We start from the raw sequence: 22,000 nt of genomic DNA on the forward strand, positions 1-22,000 counted from the left end.
AAAGGGTTCTATATGGTGCCTAAAAATGTCACGAGGAAACTTTGCATTCTGTACAATTAATACACAGTGGTCACAAAAAGCCAGGAGGCATCCTCAGAAGACACCATGCCATGAGAAATGTCCTAATGTGAGGGAATAAAAAATATATATCCATCAGCCTAAAAACAATAGTAACAACAGTAAGAAATAACAATTGATTTTTTTTAACCTCCCTCTATGTCGCTACTACAATTATGTAAAAGGCTAGGGAGGAAAATTCCTACCTCTTAGGGGCATCATGCCCATCATTGGGAATGCAATTCTTGCTGGTAGTGAAGGAAGCCACGCTATTGTTTGTCATGAGAGGCCAAGGCTTGTCTGGGATAATGCTGAGCTCTGCCAGCCAGGGATTTTGCCCCATTTGCCACTGTCCCCTTGGAATCTGCCATGACGCAGAACAATGCATGTACCTGCCCAGCACACAGTTGCCGACCTTGCCTCTGCAGTGAGTCTTTGACGTGCACTTCCAGCCTCACTGCCTGCCATACCCCAGACTGAAGTTTACATCACAGCCCATTTGAACTACCAAAGACGTCTCCTGGCTCCCATGGCTTGGATGATGCCATTTTCTCTGCCTAAAAGACTTCTCTTCTTGATTCTAATCTAATGTGTATCAGTTCCCAGTGCCCGGCATCTCTGAAAGGATTACCTAGTTATCCTAAAATCACCAAAGCCCAAAAGAAAACATTTTCCTCAGTAGAGGAATTAGAACCAGGTTCCTGCCTGGAATCAGCAGGGAGCCACCATTCTGTTTCCCAACAAGCCTGCCACCTTGCCCTTGGAGGCTGAAAGATAAGTACTTTACAACCATATTGGGGAATCAGGAGGCAGTGAGACAATCGGTGTAGTAACAGTGTATGAAGTCGGAAAGTCTTACTTACTTGTCTCAAGCATATAGTGCACTTACAGTGAATCAAATGAAAGTATATTAACTTTTATTTTTATACTGAGAAATGTGCTAGATGCAGAATGTTATCTTCTGTTGAAGGGAGGAAGGTGGGAAGGAGGGAGGGAGGGAGGAAAGAAGGGTGGAAATGAGAGAGGATGTGGTAGTTTGAATGTAATTGGCCTCCATAACCTCATAGGGAGTGGCACTATTAGGAGGTGTGGCTTTGTTGGAGTAGTGTGGCCTTGTTGGAGGAAGTGTGTTAACTGTGGCTTTGAGGTTTCATATATGCCCAAGCCATGCCCAGTGCCTCAGATCATGGCCTGTTACCTGCCTATCAAGATGAAGGACACTCAGCTATGTCTCCAGCACCATGTCTGCCTGCATGGCACCATGTTGTGCCACGACGATAATGGACTGAACCTCTGAAATGTAAGTGAGTTACCACAATTAAATATTTTCCTTTGTAAGAGTTGCCATGGTCATGGTCTCTTTATGACAACAGAAACCCTAAGACAAAGGGGGAAACAGAGAGGGGGCCTGGAGAGGACTGACAATGAATCATGACTACTGATTTAGCCTCAATACATGCAGACTAATGCTACCAACCCACAGAATGATAGCAAAGTGATAGTCCTAGACATGACTTATATCTCCAGTCTACTTGTTTGATTTTGGCAAAGTCTTCAATGACGTTAGGCCTTACATTTCATAGATGGTTAATGGAAATTCCCTTAGATTGCCTCTCCGTCTTCAGTACCGAGTCCTTGACTTTTGTCACAGCTGTAGAAGTTCGGTTCTGAGAGAGGAAACTTCTGACAGAAGCTGGCTGTCCTGTTACTTCCTGCTTTTCCCTGAACAGAGTCCTGCTGGCTTGTACAAGTCTTTTCTTAGGGCCAACTATTAATACTTAAATATGTTCGGAGGTCATATCAATAACACCAGGATCTTGACCAATTGTGGCCGCCACCAAAGCAATTTTTTACAAAGGGGCCACCATACAATTTTTATTAATTCAGACAAACTTCGCCTCGGACTAATTTCATGCTGCATGTCTGAATTCCCACTGAGTCAATCACAAGTGCAGGATTTTTGTTTTCTTTGTTCCATCTGAAGACTTGGTGACAGGCAACAGGCCTGGAGCAGCTGCTCCGCCTCACTGGGGAGAAGGCTGCACGTGTTTCCTGAATGGAGCCATCTGCTGGAATCTTCCAGCCATGGGCAAAGGGACGGAACGGTGGGGCGCGCTTTCAAGAAGCTCAATTAAAGGCAACTGATTGCTCCCCATTACTCTCCTAATGTTCTGAAACACTCAAATAAGAAGGGACACTTTGGGGCAACTAGATGGCTCAGAGGGTAAAGGCGCTTGCTGCCAAGCCTCATGACCTGTGTTGTTCTCTGGGACTTGATTGTTGGGGGGAGAGAACCAGCTCCCATAGGTTGCCTTTTGATCTCCACTTGTATACTATGGCATGCCTCCTCTCCTCCCAATAAATAAGGAAACTTAAAAAAAAAAAAAGGAAGGTCTTCATAATGTACCAATGCTACGGTGCTTTGGTGATGGTGTTCTGGCACGATCCAGTTTATAGCATGCCCAGTGATTTTGCTTGTAGGAAATCAACTACCCATCCATCACATGGTATAGAGACTCTAGAGAAGCAATCTTCAACTTGTGGGCCGTGACCCCTTTGGGTCGCCTAAGACTACCGGAAAACACAGTTATTTACACTATGATTTATAATGATAGCAAAAGTAGAGTTAACACAGAAAATAATTTTATGGTTGGAGTTCAGCCCAACATGAAGAACTGTATTGAAGTGTCACAGCATTAGGAAGGTCGAGAACCACTGCTCTAGAGGATACCAGAAGTCGTATTTTGAGGTCATCCTCCTGTGGTAGCATGCCTACCTCTACGTAATCACGTCTGCTCTCATGGCTGTTCCTTGAATGGCAGGTTTTGCAACTAATTTTTAACAAGCGTGTGTCATATTCAAGTGAGATGAAGAGAATTGCTTTGATTTCAGCAGCCACCAAGCAATTCATTAGAAAACCTGTAACACCCCCTCCCGCAAAGAAAAATCAGGATTTGCTTGGTGTGACATTTTAATTTTTCATCCTTTCTCAGCAGCGTATTCAGCCAGTGTTCAGGACTTAATTAATACACAATCATGCACTGAAAGGAACGGTTTGAATCCGCACAGGACATTCTACAGCCCTGAGTTGATTGACAAATGGCTGTGCTCATTATTATTTTAGTGGGCTCTTAGAGAAGCAGTGACATGGAAGGCTGGATCCTGCCTAGGTGAGCTCACCCTCTGTCTGTGCAAAGACAAATTATTCCCGGCCTGAGTCTCCCCTCATTTATGGCCACTAAATATCCATCCACTCAGAGCCCACTCCTAAAATGTTTCTCAGCTCTTTAGTGAGAGTAATTGATGTTTGGAGTTTAAGGAACCCGGGGGGTTCCTTAAAAAGTTAGGAGTTGAGCTAGAAGTATGATTTAGCTGTACCACAGCTAGGCATCTCCCCAAAGGACTCTTTGCCCTACCACAGAGACGCTTGCTCATGCGTGCTCATTGCTGCTTCATTGGCAAGAGCTAGGAAATAGAAGCAGCCTAGATGCCCACCAGCTGATGGACAGATAATGGACATGTGGTACATACACAGAATGAGATTTTGCTCACCTAGAAAGAAACAAATGAAATTATGAGATTTGCAAGTAATAGATGGAACTGGAAAAATGACACTAAGCAGAGTATCCTGAGTCAGGAAGGACAAATGCCATCCACTCTCCCTTGTAGGTGGATGGCAGCTTCCACTCTTAAGGTTTGTGGTGTAACTTGGAGCATCTCATTTGGGGATGGAGAAAGATTCCAAGGGCACAGTTTTGAAAGGGTCATGTGGTGATCCTTGGGTACCACAGATGTGTTTTGTTTGGCCAGCACAAACATTTTATGAGTTTAATGTATTACCTGTCATTTGTTTTCTTTGGCTTTTGGGACAAGGTTTCTCTGTGTAGCCCCAGCTGTCCTGGAACTCGCTCTGTAGACCAGGCTGGCCGTGAACTCACAGAGACCCACCTGCCTCTGCCCCCTGAGTGCTGGGATTAAAGGCGTGCACCACTATGTCTTGCACTTGTCAAATTTTAGAGCTAGACTACTTCACATAAAATACGAGACAGGCTTATCCTAACGAGAAGAGGGTGTCGACCGGTTCTTAATTCATTTTTTATTGCAGTGCTTTTAGTGGGCGTGATTAGATGAAAGTGAGTGGACAGCGGGTTTCATTTTTCAGATTCTAAGATGAGTTGGAATCCGAACTTCGCTGTGGCCAGGCAGCCTCATTCCTTAGCACAAACTCTTCAGCTCTCAGATCGTTTTGGTGTTTTAGAATGGCACAGTCTCTCCCTTTCCGTCCGTCCGTCAGGATCGTTTACAAGCATGGGCCAAAATGTCAAAACTTTCCGTTAAATAAGTCTCGCCAAGCCATACTGGATTAAATCACGCGGGAGAAAACAAGGAAATGGGCATCATTCACCGACACCTGAAGATCATATTTTAGACTTCCAGGTTTGGAAAGAGAACAGTCTAGAAGCTCACAAACTCTCCTGTGGCAGAGCATTTAACTGCTAGATAAATTTTGTCAGGCTCCCTTTGGAGCACGTGGCTAAATTGGGAAGACAGACAAATAATTGTTCAAGGATCAAGAGGTAAGAAAGAAAAAGAAACATGAAACACTGGCCCCAAGCTAGCCTGTGGAGGACTTGGTAGTGTAGATGAAGAAGAGACTGTTGACTAAGGAATAAGTCTCCTCCCCTCCCCTCCCCTCCCCTCCCCTCCCCTCCCCTCCTCCCCATACTTCTTCTATTTTTGAGAGAGGCTCTTGTTATCTAGGCTGGACTAGAACTTGCAATCCTCTTTCCTCAGCCTCCCAAGTATGTTTGTAGGAGTGCATCACCATAACAGGCAGGAAATGTAACTTGCACAGAGCCACACTGGGACAAGAGATAATGATTTATGTAATATTAGGAAATGCGACCAGTGATCCCTGAATAAGAGCTGGGATCCCATCACAGTGGGGAGAGTCTTCCCACAAGAAGGCCAACCGACTGACTGAAGGACCCTCGTCCACCTCACACCATGCAAGACTGTGCTGTGTGGACCTGAACAATAACAAAAATAGAACATTGAAGCTTACAGAGTACGGCCCAAGCAGTCATGGGAAATTCACCGCCTTATGTGTTTCTCACAGGAAAAAAAGGAAGCTGAAAATTAACAGGCAGAGTACTTGTTTCTGCTGCCTATAAAATGGAGGCCAAGGCAAGCGGTGGAGCGCTAAGGCATCCGAGAGGTCCAGCCCCAGGGCTGGGTTAGCTGAAGCAGAGGCAAATGGGCCAGGAAGACAGAGAAACAAGGAGAGGTGATGTGTTCAGACACCTGTTGCTTACTGCGGTCTACGCGAGCTCTGGTTGGCCAGCCGTGGATCACTCAGTCACTGCTCTGGAGCTACGGAATGGCTAAGCAGAGAACAATGCTCAATCGGGGTCCTGAGTAGCACTGTGCCCAGCAGGCCCTGGGGAGGGGTGCATTTGCACCCGACATCCATGCACCTTTGTTTCCAGTTCCAGAGCCTTCAACCACAAGCCCTGTCCCTTTTTAAGAAATTTGAAAAAACCATGGAAACCAGGGAAGGGTCTAGGGAAAACCTCTTCTTTAAGGAGGGGCATTCTTGCTGGCTCAGACTTACAGGATGGGGGATCCGTGAAAAAGTCGAGTCCAAGGACAGAGGCCTAATCAGAACACCAGGGAACACCCCGTCCTGCTCCCCCGGCACCGTCCCACAAACACGGAGTAGCAAGTAACTGTGGTTTTCTTAATCTGTCTCGTGCTGCCAAAACATAATACTTGAGACAAATTTACTAAGAACACGAACTTCTAGAAAATCGTTCTGGGCTGGGAAGCCCAAGATCAAAGGGCCATTACTGCTAAGGGCTTTCTTCATTCAAGGTCATCCTATGGGTGCCTAGAAGATGGGATGGCAAGGGGAGAGGGCCAGAGACAGGGCTCAGCCTCAAGCGCTTTAATAACGACATCAATACATTCCAAAGGGTGGACCCCTCAGGATTCAGTCACCTCCCTTCAGCTCCCACGTCTCCGCACTGTTGCATCGCTTGCTTTGTGGGGAGACATTAAACTCTGGGCTACAGCTAGGGGGAGGAAAGGAAGGAGAAGAGAGGACCTGGGTGTGGTTCGTTCACAAAGGGAAGACCCAAGCTGAAGACTCAAGCATACACTTAAAAGCTCAGTGATGGCTCAAGGGTTAAAATGATTGCCCTGCAAGTGTGAGGACCAGAGTTAGGATTCCAGGAAGCCTTGGATAACCTGGCTGGGCATGGCAGCAGCCTGCGATTCCAGCCTTGGACAGCAGAGACAGGAGGGGATTCTCAGGACAAGCTAGCTAGCTAGCTAGACTGGCTGTGTCAGTGAGCTCTGGGTTTGTTGAGACCCTGCCTCAATGAATAAGGTGCCACAGCAGTGGGGCGGTGGTGGCACATACCTTTAATCCCAGCACTCTGGAGGCAGAGGCAGGCAGATCTCTGTGAGTTCGAGGCCAGCCTGGTCTACAAAGTGAGTTCCAGGACAGCCAGGGCTGTTACACAGAGAAACCCTATCTGGAAAAACAAAGACAAAAAAAAAAAAAAAAAAAAAAAGGGCCAAAGTAAATGAGGATAATTCCTGAAAGCAACACTGAGCCTCCACAGACTTGTGCAGAAATGTGTACATACCAACACACTCATTTACATATGTGCATGTTCATACATGTACAACCTCTTCCCTTAACTCAAGGAAAAGACAACAGAATGTGTTGCTTTTAGTGTCCACTAGCAGAATGGAAGGCGAGCTACAGACTGGGAGAAACAGATTTGCAAATATCGTGTCTAGTAAATGACTTGTATTCAGAATACACGGAAATCCTCCAAACTCAACAGCAGGATAGCAACTCAATAAAAACAGGTGCAAAGGATTTTAACCCCCAGCTCACCAATAAATGACAATAGCAAATAAATAGCCTGCTCCATTAGTGGTCGTTAGGAAAATGGAGATTAAAACAATGAGATACCATTATGCATGCTTTAGAATAGTTAAAAACAAGACAAAACTAGTTCTCCTCCTCCACATGGTTTGAATACGAACGTTCAGGTGTTGTAGGCTCGATCTCCAGCTGGATGATGCTAATTTGGGAGGTGCTGGAAACTTTATCGAGATGGGGCAGAGCTGGAGGAAGTGGGTCACTATGGGTGTGTCCTTGGGGACTGGTAACTAGTCCTGTTCTCTCTGTGCAGCTCTCTGCTTTCTGGCTGTGGAGTGAACAGCCCGTGCCACATGGGCCGCCACGTTGTGTTGCCACACCAAGAGCCCAGAGCCAGTGGAGCCAAGGACTGACGGAAGACTGACGTCTTTGAGACTGAGAAAACACAAATCCCTTTCCTTCGTGCGAAGCGCATCAGACATCTTACCACAATGTGAGGCGCTGGACTAACACATCCCTTCCAACAAAAAACTTCCTTGACAATCCTATCTGAATTGCTCAGAGTAACACAAGACGTTACTGTCACATTGGAAAGCAGTTTGACAGTCCCGGGATGTTAAACTACAGTACTAAAAACAATCCAGCAATTCTCTTGTAGATGTTCACACAAATGAGCTGAGTATCCATTCAAAGATTCACATGTGAATGCCCACAGCAGTTGGATCGGAAGAGTCAAAAGCTGAGAATACCACCAAGTGTCCTCTGGCTGGGAAACAGAAAATGTGGTCTATCCACACCACAGAATACGCCTCGGTTTGAGTAAGAAGAGTCATCCACACAACACTGAGGGATCTAAAATGTGGGTGCTGAAGGAAGCCAATTGTGGATGCCTTCGTGACTGCGTTCTTAGTAAGAGAGCATTGCAGAGACAGGAGAGTCAGAAATTGTGGGGTGGGGGTGGGGGTTTGGGGGCAGAAAGCAAGAAGTGGGGAGGGAGGGAGGGAGAGAGAGGTAGAAATGTGTGCGTTGTAGATGTCTGAAAAGGAGGGTGGGGAAAGTCCTGTGGGTGACAGAACATTTCTATTTCTTAACTGTGGTGGCAGGTACATGACCATGTACATTTGTCAAAAACAATGTAGAACTCCCTACATTGGAACTTAATACGTTTTATTGGCTATAAATTATACCTCCATATAATGCCTAGTGGGAATTTTCTATATGAAAATCCTTAACCATTATCAATCTCTTTTAACATGGTGAGCTCTAGCTAGCATTTCTACATGCATCCTCTCATTTAATTTTTTTGTAGTTGTCTTTGGAAATGAGTGTAATTATTGTTTCAGTTAGAGAGGTTAGAAGAGACTTTCATTCACTCATTTGTTTCCTTTTGTGTTTCCTTGGGTTGTTTTAAAAGCTTTGAGATGGAATCAGGAAGTGGGTGGGATATGGGGTAAGCATTTCCCTCTTTCACCTCATCTTTCTAGAATTACCTGTTTGAACAACACCTGCAGAGGAGTTTTGTGAGCACCCAGAAGCCCAGTAAGGTGGTTCCATGACTCTGTTTCCCCTGCAACAAAGATGATCTGTGGCTAGATGCACCTCAGAAGTGAGGATGGTTTCATTTCACCTAGGTTACCTTAAGGGTTACTAGAGCCAAGAGAGATCCCTTCAGGCCAAAGAGATGACCATGACTCCCATACACCTCTAGGCCACTGCACAAGAGACCTATTTCTCACGTTACCATGAACACAGAAGGGATCTGAACAGTTGAAGAAACAGTCTGGTGGCAGAAGGGAGAGAGGAGAAGGCGCGGACCCTTGATTCGATGTGTTTCTCCATCATTTTTGATTGATCCTTTGGAGACCTCTGAGGTGCTCAGTGAATGGCCTTTCCCTCTACGGCCAGTGCTATGGTGCCCTTTAGTTTGGGTGCCTTCTCTATAGGCCCCGCCTGGCTAGAGGACTGCACAGGTGGGTACCAACTACGTGGGAGAGAAGCTCTGAGTGCTGGGGTGAGGGTGGACCAGTTGAAGAGGATGGCAATGTGGGATCCAACATGTGTGGGTTGTGGGTAGGTCTCATTGTGACCCTCATATGGGACTCAATAGAAAGTGAGGTAGGGTCGACACTCCAGTTGCTGTGGGTCCCCGCCTTCTCCTCTCTCCCTTCTGCCACCAGACTGATGTCATCTGCTTTCTATGTAATGAAAGCTGCTCATTACATAGAAAGCAGATGACATCAGACCACTAACAGCTTGGTCAGTGGATACATTGAAAGACAGGGAAGAGTGATGTGATGGACACAAAGCCCTAGGAGGAAGGAAGCGAAGAAGGAAGGAGAAAGAAGGAAGAAGGAAGGAAGAGAGGAAACGCCCTGCCAAGCGGGAACTCTATGCCTCACCACGTTGTCCTTCAGAGTCGACAAACAGAAACATTTTCAGGTGAGCAGAAGCTGTGAGTTTGTCCCACCATGCCTGCCTCCCAAGAAACATGAGGGAGCCCTTCAAGTTGAAATCAAAGGACACTAACTGATAACAGGAAAAACCATAATGAATTGTAAAACGTCCAAAGACAAATGAATGTTGAAACTCAGAATGCTCTGACATTATGAATTATAAATGCCCTCCCTCTAGTGCAGAAACACAGGATGCATGTTTTAAAATGACAATAGCCATCTTCACTGAGGGGCTGTATGACTTAAAAAGGCTTAAAGAGAAGCTGGGTGTGGTGGCTAATGCCTTACCATTCCAGTGCTGGAAGGCTGAGCTCCAGGCAGCCTCAGGCACACTGTGAGGCTCTGAACCAAACAACCAATTCTTTGATGTACATTTGAGTTCATTTTCACTGTTCTATTTTCACATTTTTATTTATTTGTTTGCTCTCTGTGTGCGTATGTGTGTACATTTTTATTTCTCTCTCTCTCTCTCTCTCTCTCTCTCTCTCTCTCTCTCTCTCTGTGTGTGTGTGTGTGTGTGTGTGTGTGTGCATGTGTATGGGCATGCCACCGCACACATGTGGAAGTCAGAAGACAGCTTGGAGGAGTTGGTTCTCTCCTCCCCTCCACCATGTGGGGCCTGGGTATTAAACACAGGTCATCAGGCTTGGGTGGCAAGAACCTTTACCTGCTTGAACCATCTCTTATGGTATTTTGAGATCAGGTCCCATGTAGCTGAAGCTGGATTTGAACTTGATGTGTAGCTGAAGATTGCTCTGAACTCCTGATCTTCCTGCTTCAACCCACCAAGTGTTGGGATGACAGGCACCCGTCACCATTCCCAGCACTTTTCTACTTCCTATTATTGTGTTAAGGGCTCTTGGGTTACATTCACAATGGACTCTTAGATTGGTGTTTATTTTTAATGGCCTCTGGTTTTAGTATCAGGGCAATATAAGCTTCATGAGAAATTGTGAGGGATTCTACCTTCTAATTCCTAGAAGAAAATGCCTACGATTGTTCTTGACTCTTCTTTTGATTGAATTCTTCAGTGAAGTCATCTGACACTGGCTATTTCTTTTCTGGCAGTTTTAAAATTCATGTTCCCGAATGGTTAATGGCAGGGATGCTCAGTTCATCCATATGCAAGAGTTATGGTATTTCCAAGACACCAGTCCACTTCATGTAAGACAGTCCTCAAGCTGCCATGGGCTGAGTTGCTGGCATTAGTTCTGTACCTTTTGATATTTGCAGAGCCTGAGGGAATAGCCTGCCTCACTTCTGATATTTGAAGTGTATGTCTTCATTCTTAGCTTCTTCCTCAGACTCACTGAATGTTTGTCAGTTTTATGAATCATTTCAAAGACTTAGTCCTTTCTGTCATTGATTTTTTTCTCTTTTCAATTTCAGTGACTTCTGCTCACTTTCTTCTTTCTCTCCTTTTAAATTTAGTTCTCGCTTGCTCTTCTCCTCCTCCTTTCTCTCTAAAAATTATTTATTTTTGTTTTATGTGTATGAGTGTTTGTCCCCGGAGTATGTGCACCATGTGTATGTAATACCCATCGGTGTCAGAAGAGGGCACCAGAGCCCCTGGGACTGGAACAAGCAACAGCTGTCTCCATGACTAACTCGGGAGAAATGCAGAGGAGACAGGAAAGAATCAGCCAGTTGGAGGACAGAGCAAGAGCAATGTGACACTGGAACAGAGGAGGCAATGGGGTTCCTTGTAGGAGCAGAACCCAGCTTCAGGGACCATCACAACCACGGAGGAAAGGCCTTACATTTTGTCACTATAGCCTTGGAATGAGAAGAGAACTAAAACTAAGCCAAGAAACCATGCCTAGAAAAAAATGGCAGCAATGTCCCCAAATTTAGCAAAAGAACTAACCATACAGATTCAAGAAATGCCTGGAGAGATGGCTCCATGGTTAAAGTACATGCTGTTCAAGTGTGAAGACTTGAAATTGGAGTCAGAGATGGCCATGAACTTCACGTGGGTGCTGGGAACTGGACGAGCCATTTCTCTGGCCCCCTATTCTAACATTTTTTTTGAGACAGTCTTATGGTATCTGTGGAGGACTTGTTCTAGAACTCAGATCCGTTGGTTACCAGGATACTAAAGTCAGCAAATGCTGAAACTCCTTATAAAAAAGGTACCATGTTTGTCTAAAACCTACGCACACTCTTTCATAGCATTTCTAGGGGATTTATAAAACATGATGTAAATGCTATTATACCAGGGCTTGAGCAATAGCTTAGCTGTTAATAGCACTTGCTGCTTTTGCAGAGGACCTGGGTTCAATTCCCAGAAGCCACATGACAGCTCATAACCATCTGTAACTCCTGTTTTAAGGGCCTCCAATGCCCTCTTCTGGCCTTTGGGACACTGGACATTCATGTGGTGCATATACATACATGCAGGCAAACACTGACATAAAATAAAAATAGATCTTAAAAAGTAGAAGTGGTCATACCGTATTGTTTAAAGAATAACCATGGGGCTAGAGAGATGACTTAGTGGTTAGGAGTTTGCACTACTCTGGCAGAGAACTTGAGTTCAATTCTCAGCATCTATGTTGGGCAACTTACAACCACTTGTAATTCTAGCTCCAGGGAATTGGATGCCTCTGGTCTCTTGGGACACCTGAGCTCTCTCCCTCTCCCTCTCCCCGCCTCTCTCTCTCTCTCTCTCTCTCTCTCTCTCTCTCTCTCTCTCTCTCTCTCTCTCACACACACACACACTCTCTCTCTCTCTTTCTTAAAAATAATCCTAAGAAAAATAGTAAGGCTATAATTCTGTACGTGTTCTATAAGATGCAAACCCAACACCTCAGTCTAACTACTCAGTACACATTAGCAGCAATCCCCCCCGCCCCCCTAGATGGTTAGAAGGGGAGAGGACCCCTGATAGATGGGGGCCTAGGCTCCTCAAGTGTCTCCATTAATGTCATGGTACATATGGTGAAGGGCATTTTTTTTTCAGCTGATGGAGATCAAAGTCCCAGCTCCCTAGACCAGGGCCAGGTGCCTCATCCAAGCCTGGAAAGGGTGGAAGTCTCAGCTACATACTCAGCCTCTGTTGACATGGGTGGGAACAGGGCTACAGTTTTTTTTTTTCCTTAGCTGTTTCTTTGAAGTAGAGGAATTATTGTCTAAAATGTGTCATACTCTATCTGCTCCTGTCAAGGACGCGCGGCTGAAGAAAGCAGCCTTGGCTCACAGTATTTTTTTGTTGAACCTGAGTTTCTGCATTGCTGGCTTCTTTAGCTCCAATGAGGTGACTGATGCATAAGGTATAAAGAAATCACAGGAGATCTGTCACCAGATCACTTCTCAGGTCTCCAGGTCTGTAGCCAGTCACCTCTGTCCAACTCTCAGAATCTTCTCATGTCTACAGCATAAACAGTGCCTAGGATTTTCTACTGTGCTTTTAGTGAGAAGAGCAGGTAAAAGACCTTGTGCCCCCACCGCTCAGAAGCAGAATTTGCCCAGAGCATCCAGTAAGCATCCCCATGGCTATTTCTCCATCCTGAGAACAGTGTGATAGGATTCTTGAAAAGGGGGAATCAGGAGCCCGAGTAGCCAGTATCTACCATGCTTCTGCTGTATGCTCTTTCCTCCAAAGCCCAGCATCTTATCTGTAAAGCTGTCCTTGCTTAGTGGATCATTTTTGCTAAGTCTTGTGAGGGCTAAACATGATTACACACATGTGCTTAACTATTGCACGTGGCTACTGAGAGTTGAAATGTGGCTGGTGTGTGGAGAAGTGAAGCTTTCTATTTACTCAATTTTGGAGTCCTTTGAAATTGAATTGCCATATGTGACTAGCGGCTCTTTTATTGGGCAGACAGGCTCACATTTCTATAAAATAAGATTCCAATAATCTTTACAGGGTGATGCAAAGCATAAACAAAGATGGGAATGTGCTTTGTAAACATTGCCGCGTACAAACTAAAGTGATTTTACAGTCCGTATAGTAGCTCAAGGATGTTGGAGTACAGGACGACCTCACCCCCAACTGTAAACTGAAATTCTTTGTTGCAAGCAATGGATAGAAAAGCAAGAAGTGAACAAAACAAGGGAAGGTGGTAGAGGCAAACAATGTGGCTGGTCTCTCTTCAGAGTGTGCCTTTGCCTGTGATGCACACTCAGGAGGCCACATTCTGTAGCGCCCACCTGCCACATTTCATCACCTGCTGAGTTTTGCCTTGCGCGGCAGCATGGGTGATGAGGGGCTGGGTACTGGCAGTGAGCTCTGCTCACTGGAGGGGTCTGACTTTTGAGGCAGGTGACCAATGATTCCCCTGGTGAGCCCTGTCTCTAGAACCTTCAGAGGAGCCAAGGGAAGTTAGAGTTTTAAGGTGGAGAAGCTCACAAATGCTCTACGGAGGGTGTGACTTCCATGAAGAGAAAGGAACCTTTCCTATGCTCTTAAAAATGGACTGGCAGAGTTCTCCAGGCACGAGGCCACCATCATTTGTGCAGGACCAGGAAATTCACCCCCACTCCCTGTTCAATAGAAGTTTGGGACTAGAAGGCCTAGGAGTCCTGGGACTGTAAGTCCATCGTTTACACCTGACGTTTGGAGGATGTTGTGACTTTGAGGGATCAATCCCTTCTATTGCAATGATAAACACCATGACCAAGATCAACTTGTAGAGAAAAGGATTGATTTTACTGTATAGCTTGGAGTTCATTGTGAAGGGGAGTCAGGGCAGGAACTCTAGGTAGGAACCTTGAGGCAGGAACTGAAGCAGAAGCCATGGAAGGATGCTGCTTACTGCTCTGCTTTCCTTGGCTTGCTTAGATGGATTCTTATACAACTCAGGACCACCTGCTCAGGGGTGGCACCACCCACAGTGGTCTTGGCCCTCCTACATCACTAATCAAGAGCATGCACAATGGACTGGCTTGTGGGCCAAACTGATGGAGGCACTTTCTCAACTGAAGTCACCTCTTTCCAGGTGGTTTGTGTCAAAAGTTGACAAAAGAGATCTAACCAAGACATGATAGCTGCAGATCATGATAGCTGGAAAGGCGACACAGAGTGAGAGGTATGATATCCATATTGGATGCTTCTCAACAAAAAAGATGGCGAAGAAACAGAGACAGCAATTTCACATCTCGTTCCCATGTTGCTCTGAGCTCATTTAGAAGCAAGTATCACCAAGCTCTAGAAGACCCTGTGATGAACAGAACTGCCTTTCTCTCTTCTTCCCAGTCCTTCCCCTCTCCACCCTCTGGAGCTGCCACCCCAGGTCTGGTTTAGATGTGGAAGGAAAGGGAAGGATAGCACAAAAGAGAGAGGGGGAACAGGGAAGAGGAAAGTCAGAGGAGATGCTTAATAGCTTCTGCTCAGAAAGGAAAGCACTTAGACACTCAGCAGAGCTGGTGTCTGCACGTTACCGTGAACAGAGCAAGCAAGGACGGAGGGGCAGAGTGGCCGGTTCCAGGAAACCCCGGTGTATACAACAGGCCAAACAATGATAGATGGGCACCGAGGAATCAAGGCTGAGGAGAGCTCTGGTTCCACTCTTGTTGCTTCCCAGCTAGGAAACCTTGACCAAGGCAGCCTTTTGGGACTCGATTTGCTCATCAGTGTGAAGGAGGGCATGATGCCAACATTGCAGGGTGTGGGTTAAGTGAGATGAGCGCATAATGCAGCCGTCTGAGGTAAGAATGTAATAGGAGAGAAAGCTTATTAGTTTGGATGAGAACTTAGTCCATTTCAAGCAATTCTTCTGACATTATAACACGCTGTCTCTCCTCTTGCCTCCCACGCCCCCTCCCATGCCAACTGCTCCCTTAAGCCCTCTAATTAGCTAAATAAAGAGTGCAGACAGGACCTATGTTAAAAAATGATCTCTGAGCCCAGTGAAGTCCCCGGGGAAGCAAAGGAAACCACATGGCCAATTACCGTGGCATCATTTCATTTCCTCAGAGTGACTAATACCCAGAGACAGTCACTTAAACACTAATCACAGGAGAACAGGTAGAAATTATGTTAAATGAGCCCATCTTTATTCCTGAAAGAAAAAAATCAGCGATGCTCTCTGATCCATGAGCACGCTTACTCCTTAATCACGGGCAAAGAGAAGAGGGTGGCTTCCTTTTCTGGTCAGATGCTGGATCTTTGTTGCATGAGGAGTTTTTCCCTCAAGAATAGATTTAAACATCTACATTGTGGAACCCAATCACCATTGTAACTGAGGCAGCTCCACGCTGTCTGCTTTTGGTTTTTCTGAACTCAAGAACTGTATAAAACTATGGTGACTACATGTTGCAAGGAGGCCATGGGAACTCACTCATCTTGCCCTCACTTGGCTGTAATGTCAAGGTCTTGGTCCATGCATCTGTGTTGAGAGAGAGGTAGGAGAGAGTGCCATTTTCCGGGGATTTGTGTGTGTGTTCATTTGTCTGCACACACCCGTGAATACAAGTGCACAAGTACCTGAATATGTGTGTGTAGGTGCAATGGGAAGCCAGAGGTCAACCTCAGATGTCATGCCTCAGTTACTGCCCAACCTGCTTTTAGAGACAGGTCCCCCTCTCACTAGGACCTGAGGCTCACTGGTTGGCTATGTTGGCTGGCCTGTGAGCCCCAGGAATCTTCCTGTCTCAGCCTTCCTGGTTCTGAGATCACAAGAAGGCACACCATGCCTAGCTTTTTACATATGTCCTGAGAACCATCTCAGGAGTCAAGTACATCACCCACAGGGCTATTTCTGCAGGCCATTTATTGGTTGTTTTAAATGGGGGAATTATTTCCTAATGGCTTCTGTGGGTCATCAATCCCTTGCCTGTTTTCTTCTTTCTAGCTCCCTGCAGTTTTCTCCGTATTCCTGCTCATTTGCCTCATATCTTCAATGTTCCTCAGAGACCCCAGGCCAAAGGCTTTGCTGCTACTGGGAGATAATGGAAAGTTTAGAAGGTAGGCCGAACTGCAAAAGGAGATTTTTGGAGTCATGCCCTTGAATGGTATATTGGAGCTGTGGTCCCTTTCTCTCCTCATTGCTTCTTGGAAGACATGAGGTGAACAGTTTCTCTGACCATATGATCCATGTCACTCATGATGCACTGCTTTGGCAACAGGGACATGTGGTCAGTGGACTGGCATCTCTGAAACTGAAGGATAAAATATACTTTTTCTCCACAATGGACAAGTAACTATAGCTTTCTCCCATCAACTACCAAGAGTTTGGGTTGTTTTAAGACATAGGAAGGGTGGGTAGATGAGTTTCATTTCTTCAGTTCAGAAGTGGTCATGGACATTCATTCCATGTTGGTTATCCTAGGGTCTCTTGTTCCCCAAAGCCATATTGACCTGCCTAGCATTCTTTTCAAAAACATCCTAATTCCTCCTGCTTCTCTTCCCTCAGGCTCCTGTCACTGCTTTAAAATAGATCTGAAATTAGCTTATGACATCATCTGAATTGTATTCATCACGCGTGTCAGTCCTGACTGATGATCTTAAGAGAAGGGATCAACCTTTGGTGGTCATGACTTGTGTTTTTGCTATAATCAAATAGCTAACAAAGTCACTTTGAGGATGGAAGGATTCATCCTGGCTCACAGTTCAAGTACACGGTCCATCATGGTGGAGAAGGCAGGACCGGAGGAGCCTAGACATCTGGTTACATTGTATCTGCAGACAGCTGACAGCTGAGTTACATTGTATCTGCAGAAGCAGGGGAGACAGATGAACGCTTATCCCTCTCCCTTTTATACATCCTGGGACCCCAGGCCGAGGGGCTAATATTGCCCCCTTCCCATCTCATTTAACCTAATCTAGAAAATCTCTCCCAGACATGCCTAGAGATTTATTTCCAAGGTGACTCTAGATCCTGTGGAGTTGACAAGCACTAGGCACCATACCTTCCACCCTCCGGTGTTCTGCAAAGGGTGTGTTAGCACAGTGCTGGGCACCGTGGAGTTGTCTATGGAATGGCTTCTTACAGAAGAAAGCCAGTCTCCAAGCGTGCTCACTTTGTTTGCATGAGGAAGCAAACTCCATTTCTTGAATTCCTGCAGTGTTCCAGATACTGAGCTGGGCTCTGGCCCTGCCAGAATCACATTCTGCTCTGTGAGCACTGCCCTCCTCTTCCTGTGGTTGAGGCCAACACCCCCACAAGTTGACCTCATTCTCCTTGTGGAGACAGTGACCATGGGCAGGTGTCCAGCCAAGCTACCCCTTTCTGCCTGTCATAGCTCAGAGCTGACTGAATTTCTTTCTGTGGCTTTCCTCAGAATATATAACTCTTCACATCCTCATTTTGCCAAGAAAAAGGCATAAGGAATGCTAAAGCAATTGATGAAGGTCAGACGTGATCTCTTGAATCTATTTCTAACTGGTAGTTGGGCCTTTGTGGTTGACAGGTACATGTGCTATAGAAGGGATCCAGACTCTTCCTATTTGTGGCTATACCACCACCTAATTGGCTTTGACTGATCAGCATCGAGAAGACCACAGGAAGATGGCATGTGGCTTTGTGACTGCTCCAGCTACGTTTGCTTTCATGGGACCCTTCTGCCACGCAGAATACCAACAATAATATTCTATAGCTCTTATTGGTGCAAAGGTGACTTTATTGTGCATCAGTACATCTTATTTGACCTAAGGTTTATTTTATTCTGATTTTAAAGGAAATAGAGCATTTCTCTGAGGCCTTCAAAACGTTGTGGTATAGAGCTGGAGCAATAGCTCAGTGGGTAGGCGTGTTTGCCCTGCAAGTGCCAAGACCCGGATTTGGATCTCACCACCCATGTCTGAAGCCAGGTATGGCCACGTATTCACCTGTAAGCCCCAAACTCTGAGGGATGGAGACAAACTCTGAGCTGGAGCTTACTGGCTGCCAGCTCAGCTCTAGGTTCAGTGAGAGACTCTGTCTCAAGTGAATAGGACAGAGAGTGCTATAGAAGGACACAGGATCACATCTCCTGGCTGTTGTGTGCATGTGAACACACACACACACACACACACACACACACACACACACACTCACACACACACAGAAAGATGAGACAGAGAGAGTGCATTGTAGACATACGCTTATCAAATTTATGCCCCTCATCATCTCTGATCTCACACGGCTCCACATCCTTAGCATCATCTCATGCTGCCTTCATGGACATCACCTCCCCCACACAGGCAGTAGGGAGTGGGTCTCTTGCTTGCTTTCCAGCACACTGTATTGTGCTTTGTCTAGAGCCAGGGCACTGTGCATATGGATGACATGGCCATGCATGGTTGAACAAGTTTGTGACTCAGTGTCTTCATCTATAAAATGGAGTACAAGAATGCAATTCTTTTATGGGAGCATTAACTGTGGCCACCGTACCCCACACTGCTGAATCACAGTGGCAACTTGTAATTATGGAATACTTGGCCTTTGTAAGAACTGCCGCAGGACACCAGACACCAGACTATAATTTCTGTGTCTCACTGTAACCAACAGTTTTGGATCAAGTGTTGAGGTTTTGTAGAAATGTTTTGGGGTAACACGGGCATAGATTGAGACCTCAGCTCTGTCACCCCCCAGCAAGGTGGTGTGCAGGCCCCATTTCATTTCTGTCTTGGTTCTTTCAGGAACCTATAACAGAATAGCTCACATTACGTGGCATATTGGCGATGGAGATTCATCCTTCATGCTCCCAGAGGCTGGGAAGGCCAAGACCAAGGAGCTGGCAGATTCAGTGTCTAATGAGAGTCCATTTCCTGATTCCTAGGTGCCATCTTGTAGCTGTGTCTCCACAGGTGGAAGAATTAAACAGCTCTGTGGGGCCCCTTCGTAATGGCAGTGATCTTAACCATCAGGGCTATGTATGTCCTCGTGACATCATCACCTCCTAACGTTCTCAGCCCTTGCTACCATCACACTGGTGATAAGATTTCCTCATATGAATCTGGGGGTTCAAATAGTCAGACCATAGCACTGAGACCCCATGTTCTCATCTGTGAAACTGTGTGATACTAACATGGTACTTCACACAAAGATCAAAAACCTGTCTCAGATATCCCAGTCACTCCCTCCTCTCTTTCATATTAAGGAATATTGGTGTCTAAACAAATTCTTCTGACTTATTTGTGGCACTTAATTCCCAGGAGCTCACTAGGGGCCAGATTTGGAGTTAAGCTCAGGTATGCCAGCTCCCTTCCCTTGTTCCCATCTCTGTAAAATAAAAGCAGTCTTCCTGGAAGAGGTCACGTACATGTCCCTCGTCAGGCACTAACACTTTAACCCATATGTGTTTCTCATTTCCCAGACTAGCTGGGGACTTGTGGAGGATTTGAGGAGGTAGGGCTGGGGAGAGGTGGGAGGTTGGGGATGTAAGCTGGGACAGGTGGGGAAGTTGAGTATCGAGGCTGGGGGTAGGTATGGGTGTGAGGATACAGGCTAGGGACAGATACGGGTGTGATAATATAGGCTGGGGATGTGAAGGGATATGAAGATGTAGGCTTGGTACAAAAGAATCTGGGGGGGGGGGCGCAGGCGGTGGTGGCACATGCCTTTAATCCCAGCACTTGGGAGGCAGAGGCAGGTGGAGCTCTGTGAGATCGAGGCCAGCCTGGTCTACAGAGTGAGTTCCAGGACAGACACCAAGACTACACAGAGAAACCCTGTCTCGAAAAACCAAAAACCAAAAAAAAAAAAAAAAAAAAAAAAACCCAAAAACCAAAAAAAAAAAAAAAAACAACCCAAAAAACCAAAAAAGAAAAAAGAAAAGAATCTGGGATTGACTTTTTTTTTTTTTCAAGTGACACTGGCATTTCCACAATATGACAAAATCTGCTTGCTTTGAGAGAGCCTCATGCCCTGAAAAGCCCTTCCCGATGAAGCCGTGGCTTGCTATCCCAGTCCTTTCAAATCCTTGTACTTCCTGATCTGATATTTAGTTGAGCTGAACAACGAAAACAACTTCACAAAGCAATGCCTATGGCCACTTGTCAGGAGCATGTGATCGTCAGACACAGGGCACCCTGGGTAGGAGGAGCCCAGGACTTGGCTCAAATTCTGCCTTTCTCAGGTGCCAACTCATGCTGTCTTCGGATTTCCGTGTCTCTTCCTTTAGAGTGTCCACCTTAGGAGGCTGCTTTCTCAAGGGAGTGCTGGACAACTATCCTATGTCTGAGATATATGTAACTTTGCCACGGTGGCAGGTCTCAGTGCTGCAGAGGCACACTAGATCATGACTCCTGGGATCTCAGAGACCTGTCACCTGAGTTGGGATTGGACCATTATCCACAGTGACCAGTACAGTATAGGCAACCCGCTTGTCCTATCCACTGTTAACATCAGAGTCCGGGTAAATCCTGCTCCACACAAGATGGTTCAGATACGGGGTTGATGAAAATATGACCACAGACAAAGCAAATTCAAGTGTGTCTCGGTGTTATCTATCACACAGAACTGCCCCCAGCTCACTGACAGTCTTTCTAAAAAGCAAGAAATAGAGATATACGTATCCCTTAGACAAGACAGCAAAGTGCCTTGGAAGTGGTGCAGTGGGAAAGTTTCCTTGTGTACAAGCACAAAGACCTGAGCTTGGGTCCCCAGAACCCACTTAAAAGCTGGATGTAGTGGCCTGTGTGTAACTCCAGGGCTGGGCACGGGTGAGAGCGGGGAGGGGCTGGGGACAGGAGCGCCACCGATTCCCTGGCCAGTCAGCCCACCTAGCCGGATCAGTGAGCACTGGATTCAGTCAGAGACTATGTGTATAACACTATGAGAGTTATACAGAAAGATATTCAATGTGGGCCTCTGGCCCCCACATGCACACCCACACATACACGTACACACACAAAAAACAAATACCAGCATCTGTGCACAATATTGCAAGTTTCCATTCATGTCTTATCTTTAACAGTATGTTATTGTTATAATATAATATATGGTGTATATATATAAATTTGCATGTAAATATATAAATGCTATATAATAAAATATAACAACATGTAATTCTAATGAAATATTCCTTAGCACAAATGGAAAAAGGATGAGAATCAGCAATAACTGTCCAGCCAGCAACATGATAAGATGCTCAATAAGACATCAAAGAGATGCAGCTAGATATCTCACAGTCCTGAACACAAGGTGCCCTTCTCACACTTGGGTTCATTATAAAGATGAGCAGAGAGCTAGTGATGGGATTCAGGGAAGCCTAAGAGAAAAGGAAGACCTGAGGGAAGGTGAAGATACGCCAAGCAGAAGCTTATTCATTTGGGGACTCATGGCTCCTTATTTGTAAATGCTGAGTGTGTCTGTGTGTCTGTGTGTCTGTGTGTGTGTGTCTGTCTGTGTTAGAAGTTGATTGGGGTATTTTAGGGTGAGGGAATGTCATATGCTGGAGCAGGGTGTGAGGGTGGCCATTACCCTAGTTTCTAATATACTCAAGTGTGTGGCATACGGGAGATCTGCTGAGAACCCACTCAGGCAGGAAGAGTTGGGCTTTTAGGTGAAAGAATAGGGACTGTGTTCATCAGAGGGTGAGCATTGTCACCTCCTGCCCTGAGTGTCCCCTGACAACTACTACCAGTCTGTTTCTGAAAGAACGAAGAAAGCTGCGTAGACACTGGACAACCCTAGAAAAAGGCCTGGCTGGCACATTCCTCTGG

At 45.9% G+C, this 22,000-nt stretch overlaps 1 protein-coding gene across 1 annotated transcript in view; it reads right to left on the bottom strand.

Annotated features, from left to right (window-relative positions):
• Positions 1 to 22,000, bottom strand: part of Adra1a (adrenoceptor alpha 1A) — a 107,167-nt gene that overhangs the window by 31,684 nt on the left and 53,483 nt on the right.

The sequence above is a fragment of the Peromyscus leucopus genome, chromosome 9 (genome assembly GCF_004664715.2).
Source record: "Peromyscus leucopus breed LL Stock chromosome 9, UCI_PerLeu_2.1, whole genome shotgun sequence".
Taxonomy (NCBI): domain Eukaryota; kingdom Metazoa; phylum Chordata; class Mammalia; order Rodentia; family Cricetidae; genus Peromyscus; species Peromyscus leucopus.